Source organism: Leopardus geoffroyi, chromosome C2, assembly GCF_018350155.1.
Source record: "Leopardus geoffroyi isolate Oge1 chromosome C2, O.geoffroyi_Oge1_pat1.0, whole genome shotgun sequence".
NCBI lineage: Eukaryota > Metazoa > Chordata > Mammalia > Carnivora > Felidae > Leopardus > Leopardus geoffroyi.
Genome location: NC_059333.1, coordinates 1,411,995 through 1,423,845, shown reverse-complemented (window position 1 = coordinate 1,423,845; position 11,851 = coordinate 1,411,995). Strand labels below are relative to the sequence as shown.

The following is an 11,851-nucleotide window of genomic DNA, read 5'->3' as shown; positions in this document are numbered from 1 at the left end:
AGCCGCTGGACTGACCCGAGGGCCGCACGGCCGGCTAGGTACGACACCCGAGCCGCAGACCCGCCAGGCGCGGTGACCCGCAAGGCGGGCGATGCTCGGGCGGTTTCCGAGATGACAAGGTGTCTCTTAAAGGGAGAGGGTGGAGTGGAGGCCGTCAGGGTGGATGTCTCACGGTGGAAAACCACAGTGCAAGGGCTGCAGAGTGTCCCCTTTGTGTTTGAACAGCACAGCACATTCGAGGGGATGGGGTCGAAGCTGAATATGAGGGAGCCGGGACTTGCGGTCACCAGACAAGCGGCTCCTGTGCCCTGACCCCTGTTCAGCCCAGGTCTGCAACCCAGGTGCAGACTCTGGTGGTGGAGCGCAGGGGTCCCCTCAGGAGCCTCATTCCAGGGCGAGGGGCCTTGCTTCGCCGCCCCTCACTGCAGCCCCTTCCTTCGCCGGCACCGCCACCCCTGCCCCGGGAGTAAGTGCCCAGAGCCCCTGCGCTGCGACAGGTGCTTAACTCCTGGTGGCTCCTGCGCGAGGGGGACCGGTGGGGGAACTGGAGCCTCTGTAGTTCCGGGCATGAAGTGCACCCTTCCGTGCCCAGGGGGCGGGCCAGCCTCAGCCCCTGCCAGCAGCGAAGGGACCTGGCGGGGAGGCGGGGCGGGCAGTGAGGGAGGAAGGAATGGTAGGAAGAGGGGGACTGCAGCTCCTGCCGGCGCTGCCCCGTCTGCAGGCTCCTCCCTGCGTGGAGTCACTACACGTCTTTATTGTTCCGGACACTCTTAGTTGGAGGTGTCTAGCAGCAGGTGGGTCTGCAGGCTGCCCCTCCGCGTGCAGACCACACGCCAGTGCATGATTTGTGCCGCAGGAGGGGCTTAGTAAAGACATCTGAAAACATACTTGTTTTGTCTTTAAGTTTATTTATCTTGAGAGACCGCGAGCAGGGGAGGGGCAGAGAGGAGAGAGAATCCCCAGCAGGCTCTGTGCTGCCACCTCAGCGCCGAACTCGAGGCTCCATCTCACCAACCGAAGTGAGATCGTGACCCGAGCCGAGCCGAAATCAAGACTTGGATGCTTAACCGACTGAGCCACTCGGGTGTCCCAAAACGTTTTCTTAAAGGAGTTTTTATCATGAGTTTTCAAGCATTCACGGAAACAGGAGGACGTGAGGGCCTGCATGCCCACCTCCAGATTCAACACTTTCTCATCCCGCCACACTTCTCCAACCCTTTCTTCTTGTTTTTCCTATACTGTTTTAAAGCAAATGATTGACATCAAGTTGTCTCATTTCAAATATTTCCACATGTGTCTCTAAGAAATAGGACAGTTTTTCACACAGCCACAATATCATTATCCCACCCAAAAATTTATTGATTTTGCTGTAATATCATGAAAAATACTGCCCGCATGCGTGGGTCCCTCGTTGTTTCAAATGCCCTTTATTACAACAGATGTGTTCCAGTTAGGATCAGGGTTGTCCAGAGACAGAAACGATAGAACATAGAGATATATCTGAGGACACCTATTACAGGAATTGGCTCCCTGGGTTTTGGAGGCCCGAGGCCTCGCGATCCGAGTCTGCAAGCTGGAGGCCCGGGAAAGCTGGTGGTGTTGGTCAGTCCTGCCGTGCAAAGGCCTGAGAACCGGGAGCTCCACTGTCTGAGGCAGGAGAAGACGGCTGTCCCAGCTCAATAGGGAAGGAGAATCCGAGCTTCCTCCTCCTTGTGGTTCTATTCAGGCCCTCGAGGCACTGGGGGAGGCCCACCCACCTTGGGGAGCACCATTTTACTGGGCCTACCAATTCAAATGCTAATCTCTCCCGGAAACTTCCTCACAGACACACCCAGAAATGGATTTTTTACCAGCTCTGTGGGCGCCCGCCCTTAGCCCAGGCTAGCTGACACATAAAATTAACCACCACAGGCTCCTGGTTTTAATTGGCCCCCTGGCAGCTCAGCCCCCCTTTCCCCTCCCTCCCTCCTCTCCCGTCCCCTCCCCTCCTCCCTCTCCCTCCCTCTCCCCTCCTGCCTGTGCTGATTAACCCCTGGATTCTGTTCCTTGCTGGGAATGACCCTGGAGAGGTTTGTGAGTCTTTCATGAAGAGAAAAAGGAAATCTTTCTTTCACAAAAAAAGTAACCGAATTCCTTCTTGACCTGCACATCCGGAGTCATAGTTAAGGTTTCCTGCCTCAGTGTGAAGTCGGAGCGCTCACGCCCTCCCCCCACAGCGCACCCTGGAGGGGACTTGGCCGCCAGAGGGCAAGAGAGCCCTTTGCCAGCGGGAAGGGAGGCGGAGGACAGCTGCCCTGCTCCCAGGGCCTGAGGGAGGGGCTGGGAGGTGCTGTGACCGGCAGACACAGGGCCAGGCCAGGCCAGGCCAGGCCACGTCCTGCTCCTGCCCAGACCCCTCCAGCTCCCCTCAAGGATGAGCCCCAGGAGCTGGCCCTGAGGGGGAGCAGAAGGAAGCCCTTGGCTGGGGCCAGCAGGTGTGGTGTGTGCGTCCTGGGGTCTCACCTGTTAAAGCCCCCGTCTCAGGTCTCGGGAGGGTCAGTGCTGGACACCCCGGGTCCCAGCCTTGAGGCGGTGGAGACACGGAGGCCAGGAGTCTCTGAGGAGGGACGTAGAGAGTCTCCTGAAAGCTGGGAGTCCGGGCAAGGCCTTGCCAGAGCCGGCAAGGAATAGGGGGAAGGGGCCGCCTGGCCCCCACTCTGGTCGGTGGGGTGGGGTGGGGTGGGGGGGAATGGGGAGCAGGGAGTGGGGCTGCCGGAGGTCACCAGGGCCCCTCTGTGGCCACGGCAAATTTGCAGTCAAGTAGCGAAAAGCTGTGAACCCCTCACGTGGAGATGTGGGAGGCAGACACGGGCCGGGGAGACAGCAGAGGGGGGTGCAGGTGTGGACTGGGGCCAAGAGCCACCCTGAGGAGTGGTTCTCCTGGGGAGCCACGGACGCCTCAGGGCACACAGCCCTCGCACGACGGACGCCCTGCTTGTCCACGCGAGAGGTGAGTTATCAGGATCCCCGTGCTGGAAGCTTCTGAGCCAGCGCAGAACCCCACCTCCTTGCTCGGGACAATTTCCTGGCAAGCAGGGAATCAGAAGCAGGAGATTTCTGGTTAGGCCAGGAGCCACAGGGAGTTTTTTCACAGGAGCTTCTGGGGGCCGCCTGCCAGGACTGCCCTCAAGGGACACCAAGTGACCGAGACATGAGGGCGTGCTGACTCCTGTGGTCAGCACGTGGGCCCAGTTTCCCCTCGTGACCTGCCCACAGCGGGGTCCACCGCCTCCGGTGGCGGCTCACCAGGACCCGTGGAAGGGCCAGTCCAGGGGGTCCCAGGGGATGCGGGCCACCTGGCCCTGAGGCAAGGCCACAGCCTTTCCCCTGGGGGTGCCCGGGACACAGCCCCGCGGCCTCCCGTGGGGGCAGCCACCAGTCACCCTCACGACTCAGGTCACGTGGGGTGGGGAAGGCCCAGGGTGGGGGCCGCCCACGGGGGTGCTGCCTGGAGGCTTCCCCGGGGCTGGGGTCCCCTGGCTGGCCTGTGCATGGGATGTAAGGGCCTCTCCCTTCTCAGGGGAATGAGGGGAGGCTTGGCTGAGAGTACAAGTCAGCGCCTATGCAGCCAGCAGGGTCCTGAAACCGAGGGCGCCGTGAGGAGTCTAGGCTACCGCGGGAAAAGAAAACTCGGGCCTCCCCAAGGCAGGTGACCCAGAAAGTCCTTCAAACATACTCTGGGTCCCTAGTTTTTGTCTCCAAATACTTCAGCTCCTTGTCTGTGCCGTCAGGGGTGGGTTTTCTGCTGGGGGTGAACCTGGCAAACAGCCGCTGTCCTCGTGGGAGCTCTCCTCTGCGAGCTGGGGTCCCCGGAGGCAGGCCCCCCCCAGAGGCAGAGTCCCCCGGAGGCAGGGCCCCCCCAGAGGCAGAGTCCCCCGGAGGCAGGGTCCCCCCCAGAGTCAGGGTCCCCCGGAGGCAGGGCCTCCCCAGAGACAAGGTACCCCGGAGGTAGGGCCCCCCTAGAGACAGAGTCCCCCGGAGGCAGGCACTGTGGGAAGGTGCGTGAGTGTGAGCAGGGGCGGCAGGGCCACGGGTTGGGGGCCAGGACTGTGGGAATTGTCCACAGCCTTTCTGGAATCAAAACACTGGCAAATGTCAAAAAGTGCGTAATTTGTTTTACTGAAACAGGCTGCTTATTTGTGTTTGGAAGGCCGGCTTCAAGGACCCGTCTGGGCCCTCCTTAGATGATAATGTCAACAGAAACACAAACAGATGGGGGGTGGGGGGGTCTGGGGGCTCCTCGGAATGAAGTGCAGACGGGAATTCGTGCTGGTCGCAGGCAGAGAAACTCCACGTGACCCCTACTCTCTGGACCTGGCCACTGCGGTGAATGTTCCCAGCTGAGTTCCAGAACCTGCAGAGAGCAGATCGGATCCAGCCCAAGAGAACCGGAAGGGGGTGGGCCGTCCTTTATCCCGTGTTCCCTCAGCCTGATGGGCGGTAGCTGGGGTGCAACCCCCCACCCCCACCCCGACCCCCAGGGTGGCCGTGGATTCAGGCAAGGCCCCGCCGCTGTGGCCGCGGCTTCTCTCGCTCCCTCCCTCACCCCAGATGGTGTGGCTGATGCTGTCCCCCTGTGTCACGGTGAGTACCCCATACCCTCCGGTGTGTCCCCTCCTGCGGGCTTCCCTTCTTAGCCAGCTGGTGTCTCCACTCCCCAGCCTCTTCTGTGCCCCTTCGGAGGGTCCAGGCTCCCCTCAGGTTTCCCGCTTCTCGACAAAGTGGACACAAACACACAACCCAGGTGGGAGCCGCCCTCCCGTCTCTCCGGCTCCGCGGAAGGCAGAGGGCACACAGGCTGGTGGACGTGACATCTTCTTTTCAGAAGCACAGGCAGAGGCACGTGATCATTTCCTGCGCAAGGTGTCCTGTCTTTACTGACATGAAATGCTACTGTCGGCGTTTCTTCAATTCCCACAAATAATATGGTTCTGTCTCTGGTCTTTGGGTCCTGACCCGCGGACCTGCCCGTGACACGGTCCACTACCTAGGATGGCTTTATCGCCAGTTCCTTTTCTGTGTCCTTTTAAACACACTTCTCAGCTAATCTTGTACATTTTCTCTGTCATATAAAGTTTAGCGGCAGCTGCAAGAAACCAGTCCTGTCAGGAATCTTGTTGGGATCGCACTGAGTGTATGGGCACATTTGGGAAAATCGACATTGATGTGCCGCGGAGTCCTGCTCAGGAATGGGTCTTGTGACTTGTTGGGATCTCAGTGAACTTGTCTAGTTTTCTTTTATGTCAGATTTGCTCCTTCTCGGTTTATTCCTGGGTTTTATTGCTGTCGCAAACGGCACCCTTTTCCCCACAAAATGTTATAATTATATAGTGTTGTTTTAATAAATGCTATATACCGACCTTAAAATTGGCCACGTTTAATTCTAACGGCTTGCCGTTGATTCGCCAGTTTGGATTTTTCTGGTCAAACAGTCCTATAATTATGCAGATGGTTGTCGTTTTAACTCTGCCTTTCTAGTACTTGTACATCGTATATATTTTCTTGTATTATTACGTCTACTGGGAGTCCAAGATAAAATCAGGCACCTTCGTCTTGTTTCTGACTGCACGGATGGTTCCAGCCCACGGGTCTGCAAACGAGTGCCAGGGGGTCAGATGCAGCCCACGCTGCCTCTTTTCCTAAATGAAGTTCCACTGGCACGCAGCCGCTCCCGCCCGTTTACGTACAGGGTCACGGCTGCTTTCGTGCTTTTGTGCCACGACAGTGGCGTTGAGTGGTTGGGACGGAGGCCAGCTGGCTTGGGAGTCCTCAAAGGCTTGCCATCTGACGGTTTGCCCGGGTCTGCTGGGCCCCCACTCTAGTATCCACGAGTGTTAGCCGGCTGTCCTACTATTCTCTGCTTCCTAAAGGTCTCGTGGTTGTACAGGCTCGAAATCCAGTAACGGATACTCAGTTTCGCCACGTGCTTCTTGGGGAGCTGCCCTGTCTTTGGAGATGACCAGAGATTTGCCTCCTTGTGATCTCTTAATAAAGTGCGCTGCACTGTAATGTTGTACGTGTTGTCTGTACTGTTGACTCACGTTGCGTTCCTGGGATGAGCCATACTTGTTCCTGACGTATTGGATTCTGCTTGTCGGTGCTTTTATTTGGGGCGGTTGTGTCCTAATAGAAATAATATGTCCCTATCAGCGAGCGCGTGAGTGTGATAGCCCCACCACTGGTCTTTGGCTAACCGTGTGGAATGAACTGTGATGCTTCTGCCTCTGCGTGTTTGGGAGCAGGCAACTCTTGGTAACAATTCAAGTGGATCGAGTTCTTACCGTGCAGCAGTCACAGTTGTACCCGTTTCGCGTGCGTTCGATCTTTATTTTGCCAACCAGCCGTCCATGAGGTACTATTTTCACGTTCGTGGACGGACGAGGAACCTGAGGCACAGCGCGCCTGAGTAGCCCGTGCGAGGTCTCACCCTGCTGGTAAGACGGGAAGGTGGGATCCGAACCCGGCGGCTGGTGTCCGGAGACCCCGATCCTGAGCGCGGGTCTCCCACCTCTCCGCCGTGGAGATTATTCCTGAACGGTGGTGGAGACACAATGAAGCTGCCCGGGCCTGGTGCCTGTTGAAGGATAAACCTTTGCATATTTTTTGTCTGCTCCTGCCGCCCCACCCCAGCCATTGGACTAATTAGATTTCCTCTTTCTACCCGAGTCGCTTTGTACTCCGAAAATGTATTTCCTGGGAAAATCATCCGTGTAATCCAGCTTTTAAAACTTACCGCTAGGAACTGGAAGGTGATAGTTTTGTAATTAAAAAAAAATCCCCCCATTCTCTTTTCCCCCTTTGTTGTGGGGGATAGTGCGTGCCCTAGGCGTGGCCCTCTGTCACCTCCTCCCGTGGAGGCTGGGCGGCAGGGGCAGGAGCGGGCGCTCATCGTGAAGTACAGGCCGCGGAGCCCCAAGCGGAGCCCCCAGAGGCATGCACCCCCCTCCCCCCCCGCCGCAGAACCTGGAAGGAAAATTGCTGTAATTACGGAGTTATTTGTGTTCTCCGCCTTTATCCCCGTTGCCTTTATTCCAGGGATTAGTTCGTAGCTTGGTTTTCGCGCATCCAGGTGACAATGTGTCTGATGGCACAGAAGAAAGATCACCAGCACAAGGTCACCGAACACTTCAAAATGGTGACACGAATGCGTTTTCAAGAATAACCCATCTCAAATTCTGTGGCGGGGCGCCTGGGGCGTTCAGTGGGTTGAGCGTCAGACTCTTGACTTCGGCTCGGGTCCCGATCTCAAGGTTGTGGGATCCAGCCCCACGGGGGGCTCTGCTCTGAGGCTGCAAAGCCTGCTTGGGGTTCCCACCCCCTCCCTCTCTGCCCCTTCCCCGTTTGCTCGTGTGCACATGCACTCGCACACAATCCCTTTCTGTAAAATAAAAGTACAATTTAAAAAGTTGTGTGGACCGTCCCCTTCTCTGAGTTTGGTTAATTGATGGGAACGGGCTTATCGCGAGAGGCACATAATGAAGTTACACGCCCGACACCAGCTCAAACTCTGGGAACATCTGGTTCGGGGGTGATACTAACACGCTGGGAAGCCCTGATCCGAACAAGGTCTCCCCAGAGGTGAGGCGGCCCTGGAGTGTGCGGGAGGTGGCCCTGCGGCGTGCGGCCCCGGAGCGTGTGCGTGCGCATGGGGCCCCGGGCACAGTGCCGGAGGCAGTCGCAGTTTGCAGGCCTCTGCTTCCCGCAGGAGCCGCTGGGCGGCGGGCGCCACATCCTGGCCCTTCTCAGTGGGAACCTTCAACGCCACAGCCATGTCTGTGCAGGTATTTCCAAAGGGGCTTAGGGTCAGAGCCCCAAATGGCACCTGAGGATGTGGGGTGCTGGGGTGATTCCACAATCAAAATGGAGCTTGTGTCAAGCATAGAATATTGGAGCACAGCAAGTGAAACCAACGCCCGGGGAGGCTCCCCGAGTCCCAGCTGGGCTGCTGAGCGCACGGGGAGGCCCTTCTGAGCCTCTTCAGACCCTCGGAAGGTGGGCACCCGCCGCCACGTGTTGGGGGGCCCTTTGGCTGCAACCACAGGACTACTTCTGGATTTAAGAGGCAAACAGCCAGTGGGGAGGGAGCCAATGAAACCTGGGGTCGCCCCCGATGCTCCCTTAGCCTCAGTATCTCTGTCTGTCTGTCTCTCTCTCTCTCAAGTCCTGATCCCACCAGGCTGCTGAGCAAGGTGAGCATTTTCTGAATATAAGAAGCTTCTGGAGGTCAAGATCTGGAACCCAGACTCCTCAGAGGTCTGGATCCAGGCTTTATACTAACACCCGTGCTGCCCACTGACCTTCCTGGGACCCCGCGGCCCCTCAGAATGACGACAGTCTGGATCTGGGCGAGAGTTCCCACAGCCGGCCGGTCCATCCGAATCCCCGGGAGCCATCCGAGAGTCGTCCCGTCAAGGCTGCAGCGATGTCCACGTCTGAGGGGACGGTGCCCTGCAAACCACAACTTCCTATCTTTGTCTCACGGAACTGGGAACGCCTGGGGCATGAGAACATCAGAAGAGCTCCTTTGAAAGCTGACGGCCACCCTCCCGCGGCGAGGGGATGGTCGGCGCCCTGGGAACCTTCTCTCTCCTGGAATCCATCCCCGACCCCAGCGTCTAACCTGCCCCTGTTCTCCCGGGCCGGGCCCATCAGCCCCTCCCTTTCTGGCAGGCCCAGACTCCTCTCCGCCTTGCTCGTCCGCCCGGGGAGCCTCTGGCCCCGAATGCCCCCCACCCCATCCTGCAGCTGATGCCCCTGGAGAATCTGAGGACCACCAGATGGGACCCCCGCCGCACCCCGGACACCCCGGCACCCCCTCCTGGCTCCCGTTCCTTCGGCCACTAGCTCCCTCACTGCTGACCCCTCTCTGCTAGTTGACCTCCCCCCCCCCCCCCCCCAGCTCTTCTGCCTTGAGCCTGGCAAACAGAACCAGAAGGTGCTTCGCGCCTGCCCTCCACAGCCCGGCCCCGGTCCCCTGTTGTCCCCTCCGCTCTCCAGCTGTGCTCCAGCCCTACGTCACCCACCCTGGACGGTCAGCGGCCACTGCTGTGTTCTAAATCTCCTGGGAGTTCACCCCCCCCCCCCCCGCAACCGCTTAGTTTCCGCCATTTTATTTGGTTTGGGAGAGGGCTTCCCCCCTCACGCGGGGCTCCCGCCCTGCGGCCACACCAGTGCTGCCCAGTACACCGCTCCTGCCCCCTCACGGCGACCTTGTGGGGGGATGTCATGGGGACCCACACGGGGTCCCAGCCCCCTGCCTCAGCCCCGCCCGCAGGCTCACTGCCCCATCTTCCCGGGACTCCCACGCCCAGCCTTCCGGACCGCAGCATCTTTGACTTCGGGGCAAACGCTGACCCAACCGCGTGGCTTTCCCTGGGTCCTGGGAGGCTCGGCTCCGACCAGGCCCGGCAGCCGGGGGCAAGGTTTGGCCCTCGTCCCCACAGAGGCCCACGCTGCCTCTCACGAGTGTGCAGGCCTCAGTCTCCCCTTCTCCGGGACCCGCTGGCTCTCAGTGGCCTTCAGTGCTGTCCAGGCCTGGCACTGACGTTCTGAGTCTCGGAGTCAGCCGGGCGCCCCGGGGGGCCAGGGTTCTCCCTCGGCCCGGGGGTGCCAGGCTTCTCTCAGTGGCCCCCACGGCGGCGACCCTGCGTGGCTGGGCAGCTCGGACCCACCAAGGAAGGCACGATCCTGCCTGTGCCTGTGCTGGGTGACGGGGAGGGGATCAGCGGGACTCTGGGGGGGGGGGGGAGAGGGGATTTGGGATTTCTCGCAGCCATTAAAATATCTCCTTGGGGACGCTGGAGTCCTAAAGTGCAGCCTCACGACAGCCCCGCAAATGGCAGGACAGACGGAGAACATGTTTCTAGGCGCTTTTATCTCCAAATATGCGGCGGAGCGGCTGTCCTCCCACTCACAGGAAGTGGCTCAGCCGTGGCCAGGAAACGGTCTCCCCCGGCTGTACTTGGGGCCGTGATGTGACCCTGGGGACCGTCCCCAAATGCGGGCCTCACACCCTGGAGCGTGGACAGGCCCCTCTGGCCGGTCCCGAGGGAAACAGCTACCACCCTGATCAGAGGTGGACGGGCGGAGCAGGGCCTGCCTGGCCAGGGCCAGAGGTACAGTCTAGAGGCAGGTGGGGAATCCATCACCGTCTCGGAGTCTGCAGGCTGGATGGCTTTTCCTGACATTCCCGTAATCCCGTAGCAACCGCCCGAACCAGCTCACGTCCCTGGGACTGGCCAGCAGACACGGGGGAGGCCAGCTGCCGTCCACAGAGCGCTCGGGGCAGCTCCAGGCGGGCCCAGGGGACAGGCACGCCCAGAGCCCCACGTCCCGGGGGGCCCTGCCTCTGCCCATCCCTGTGATGTGGGGCAGTGTCACCCAACCTCTCGGGGCCCCTGAGTGGGAAGAGGTGGAGGTGGCCCCTTGCGGTGTTCTTGGGAAGCAGGCACACGGTAACAGGTGCATCCCTGACAGAGGCTAGCATTTAGGGACACACAGAGGTCCCGCCTTGGCATCCGGCCCGCGGAGCCCGAATCACGACTGCCTCCTTCCCCACCGTTTCCGGCACCCGTGAGCTCCTGCAAAGGTCCCCCGATTGTCTGGCGCTAGGAAGGCTGGTGAGTGCCTGTCCAAAGCAACGTGTCACCCCGGAGCCACCGGACTGGCAGAGTCAGCCCCGTGCAGGGGGCAGGCCTGCCCGGCCCACGCCACGCCTGCTTATTAGGAAGGTTTAAGCAGGGCACCGCGGCCACAACTAGCCCCTTGCCGTGAGGGTGTTAGGTGCGTCCTCCTACCCCAGGCGTTCCCTCTAGAAGGTGTCATCGGCCAAGTTGTGTTCCCAAGGCCCACAGGTTGAAACCCTGGCCCCCAGCAGCTCACAATGTGGCCGTATTTGGAGGAATGGTCTTCAAAGAGGAGGTCAAGATAAAAAAGATCGCTGGCATGAGCCCTGACCCAGTCCGACGGGAGACCACGACACAGACCCACACGGAGGGACGACTCGGGGAGGAGACGGAGGACCCCACCAGCACCGTCACGTCGGACATCCAGCCCTCAGGGCGCAGGGGACGAATGTCGGTGTGGGAGCCACCGGGTCTGTGGTATTTGTTACGGCCGCCCTCGCCGACTGATGCAGATGTCATACGTGTTTTGGTTCGCTGTTGACCTTAACCCTCAGCCACCGCACATTCGGCCAAAACGGGCGCGAGCTGTGCCTCCGGGTCAAGGCGGCCTCTGGCGTCACAGGCCAGGCCTCCGGCACAGGTCTCCTGGGCAGGCCTCCTGGGCTCTCACCTCGGTTTCCCCCCCGAAGCAGCAATAACTTCCTGGTCTGGGGGGTTTACACGTTTTTACCCACTGGATCCTCTGAGCCTCATCCCGCACACCGTGGATGGGAAACCGAGGCAGGCAGAGATGTTCTCTCCTCCAGGTCACACGTCTGTGCGAGTGGCAAAGCCAGCCCGGTAATCTGCCCTACGTAGTGAAAGGTGCTAGGAGCGTTCGTTGAAATAAGGCCTGAACGGCGCCTGGGGGGCTCAGCCAGTTAAGCACCCGACTTTGGCTCAGGTCACAATCTCGCCGTTCGGGAGTTTGAGCCCCGTGTCGGGTTCTCTGCTGTCAGCGCGGAACCCACTTCGGATCTGCTCTCTGCCCTCTCTGCTCCTCCCCTGACTGTGCCGTCTCTCTCTCTCTCTCAAAAATACTAAATACATATTAAAAAAAAAAAAGTCCTGAACAAATAAACTGGGCAAAATGATCACCTGTGAAATCGGCCACTGGGTGCGGTGTGAATGTCCCGGCGGCCTTTCCT

At 59.8% G+C, this 11,851-nt stretch overlaps 1 long non-coding RNA gene across 2 annotated transcripts; it reads left to right on the top strand.

Annotated features, from left to right (window-relative positions):
* Window positions 1–3,441: 3,441 nt before the first annotated feature.
* Window positions 3,442–7,303, top strand: LOC123610463. Of its 2 annotated transcripts, none has more exons than XR_006718147.1 (3): window positions 3,442–4,623; window positions 6,282–6,473; window positions 7,075–7,303. It is a non-coding gene; the product is annotated as an uncharacterized LOC123610463 (long non-coding RNA). The 2 variants fall into 2 exon arrangements; XR_006718146.1 differs by having other exon boundaries at window positions 3,483–4,623; window positions 6,381–6,473.
* The last annotated feature ends 4,548 nt before the right edge of the window (window positions 7,304–11,851 follow it).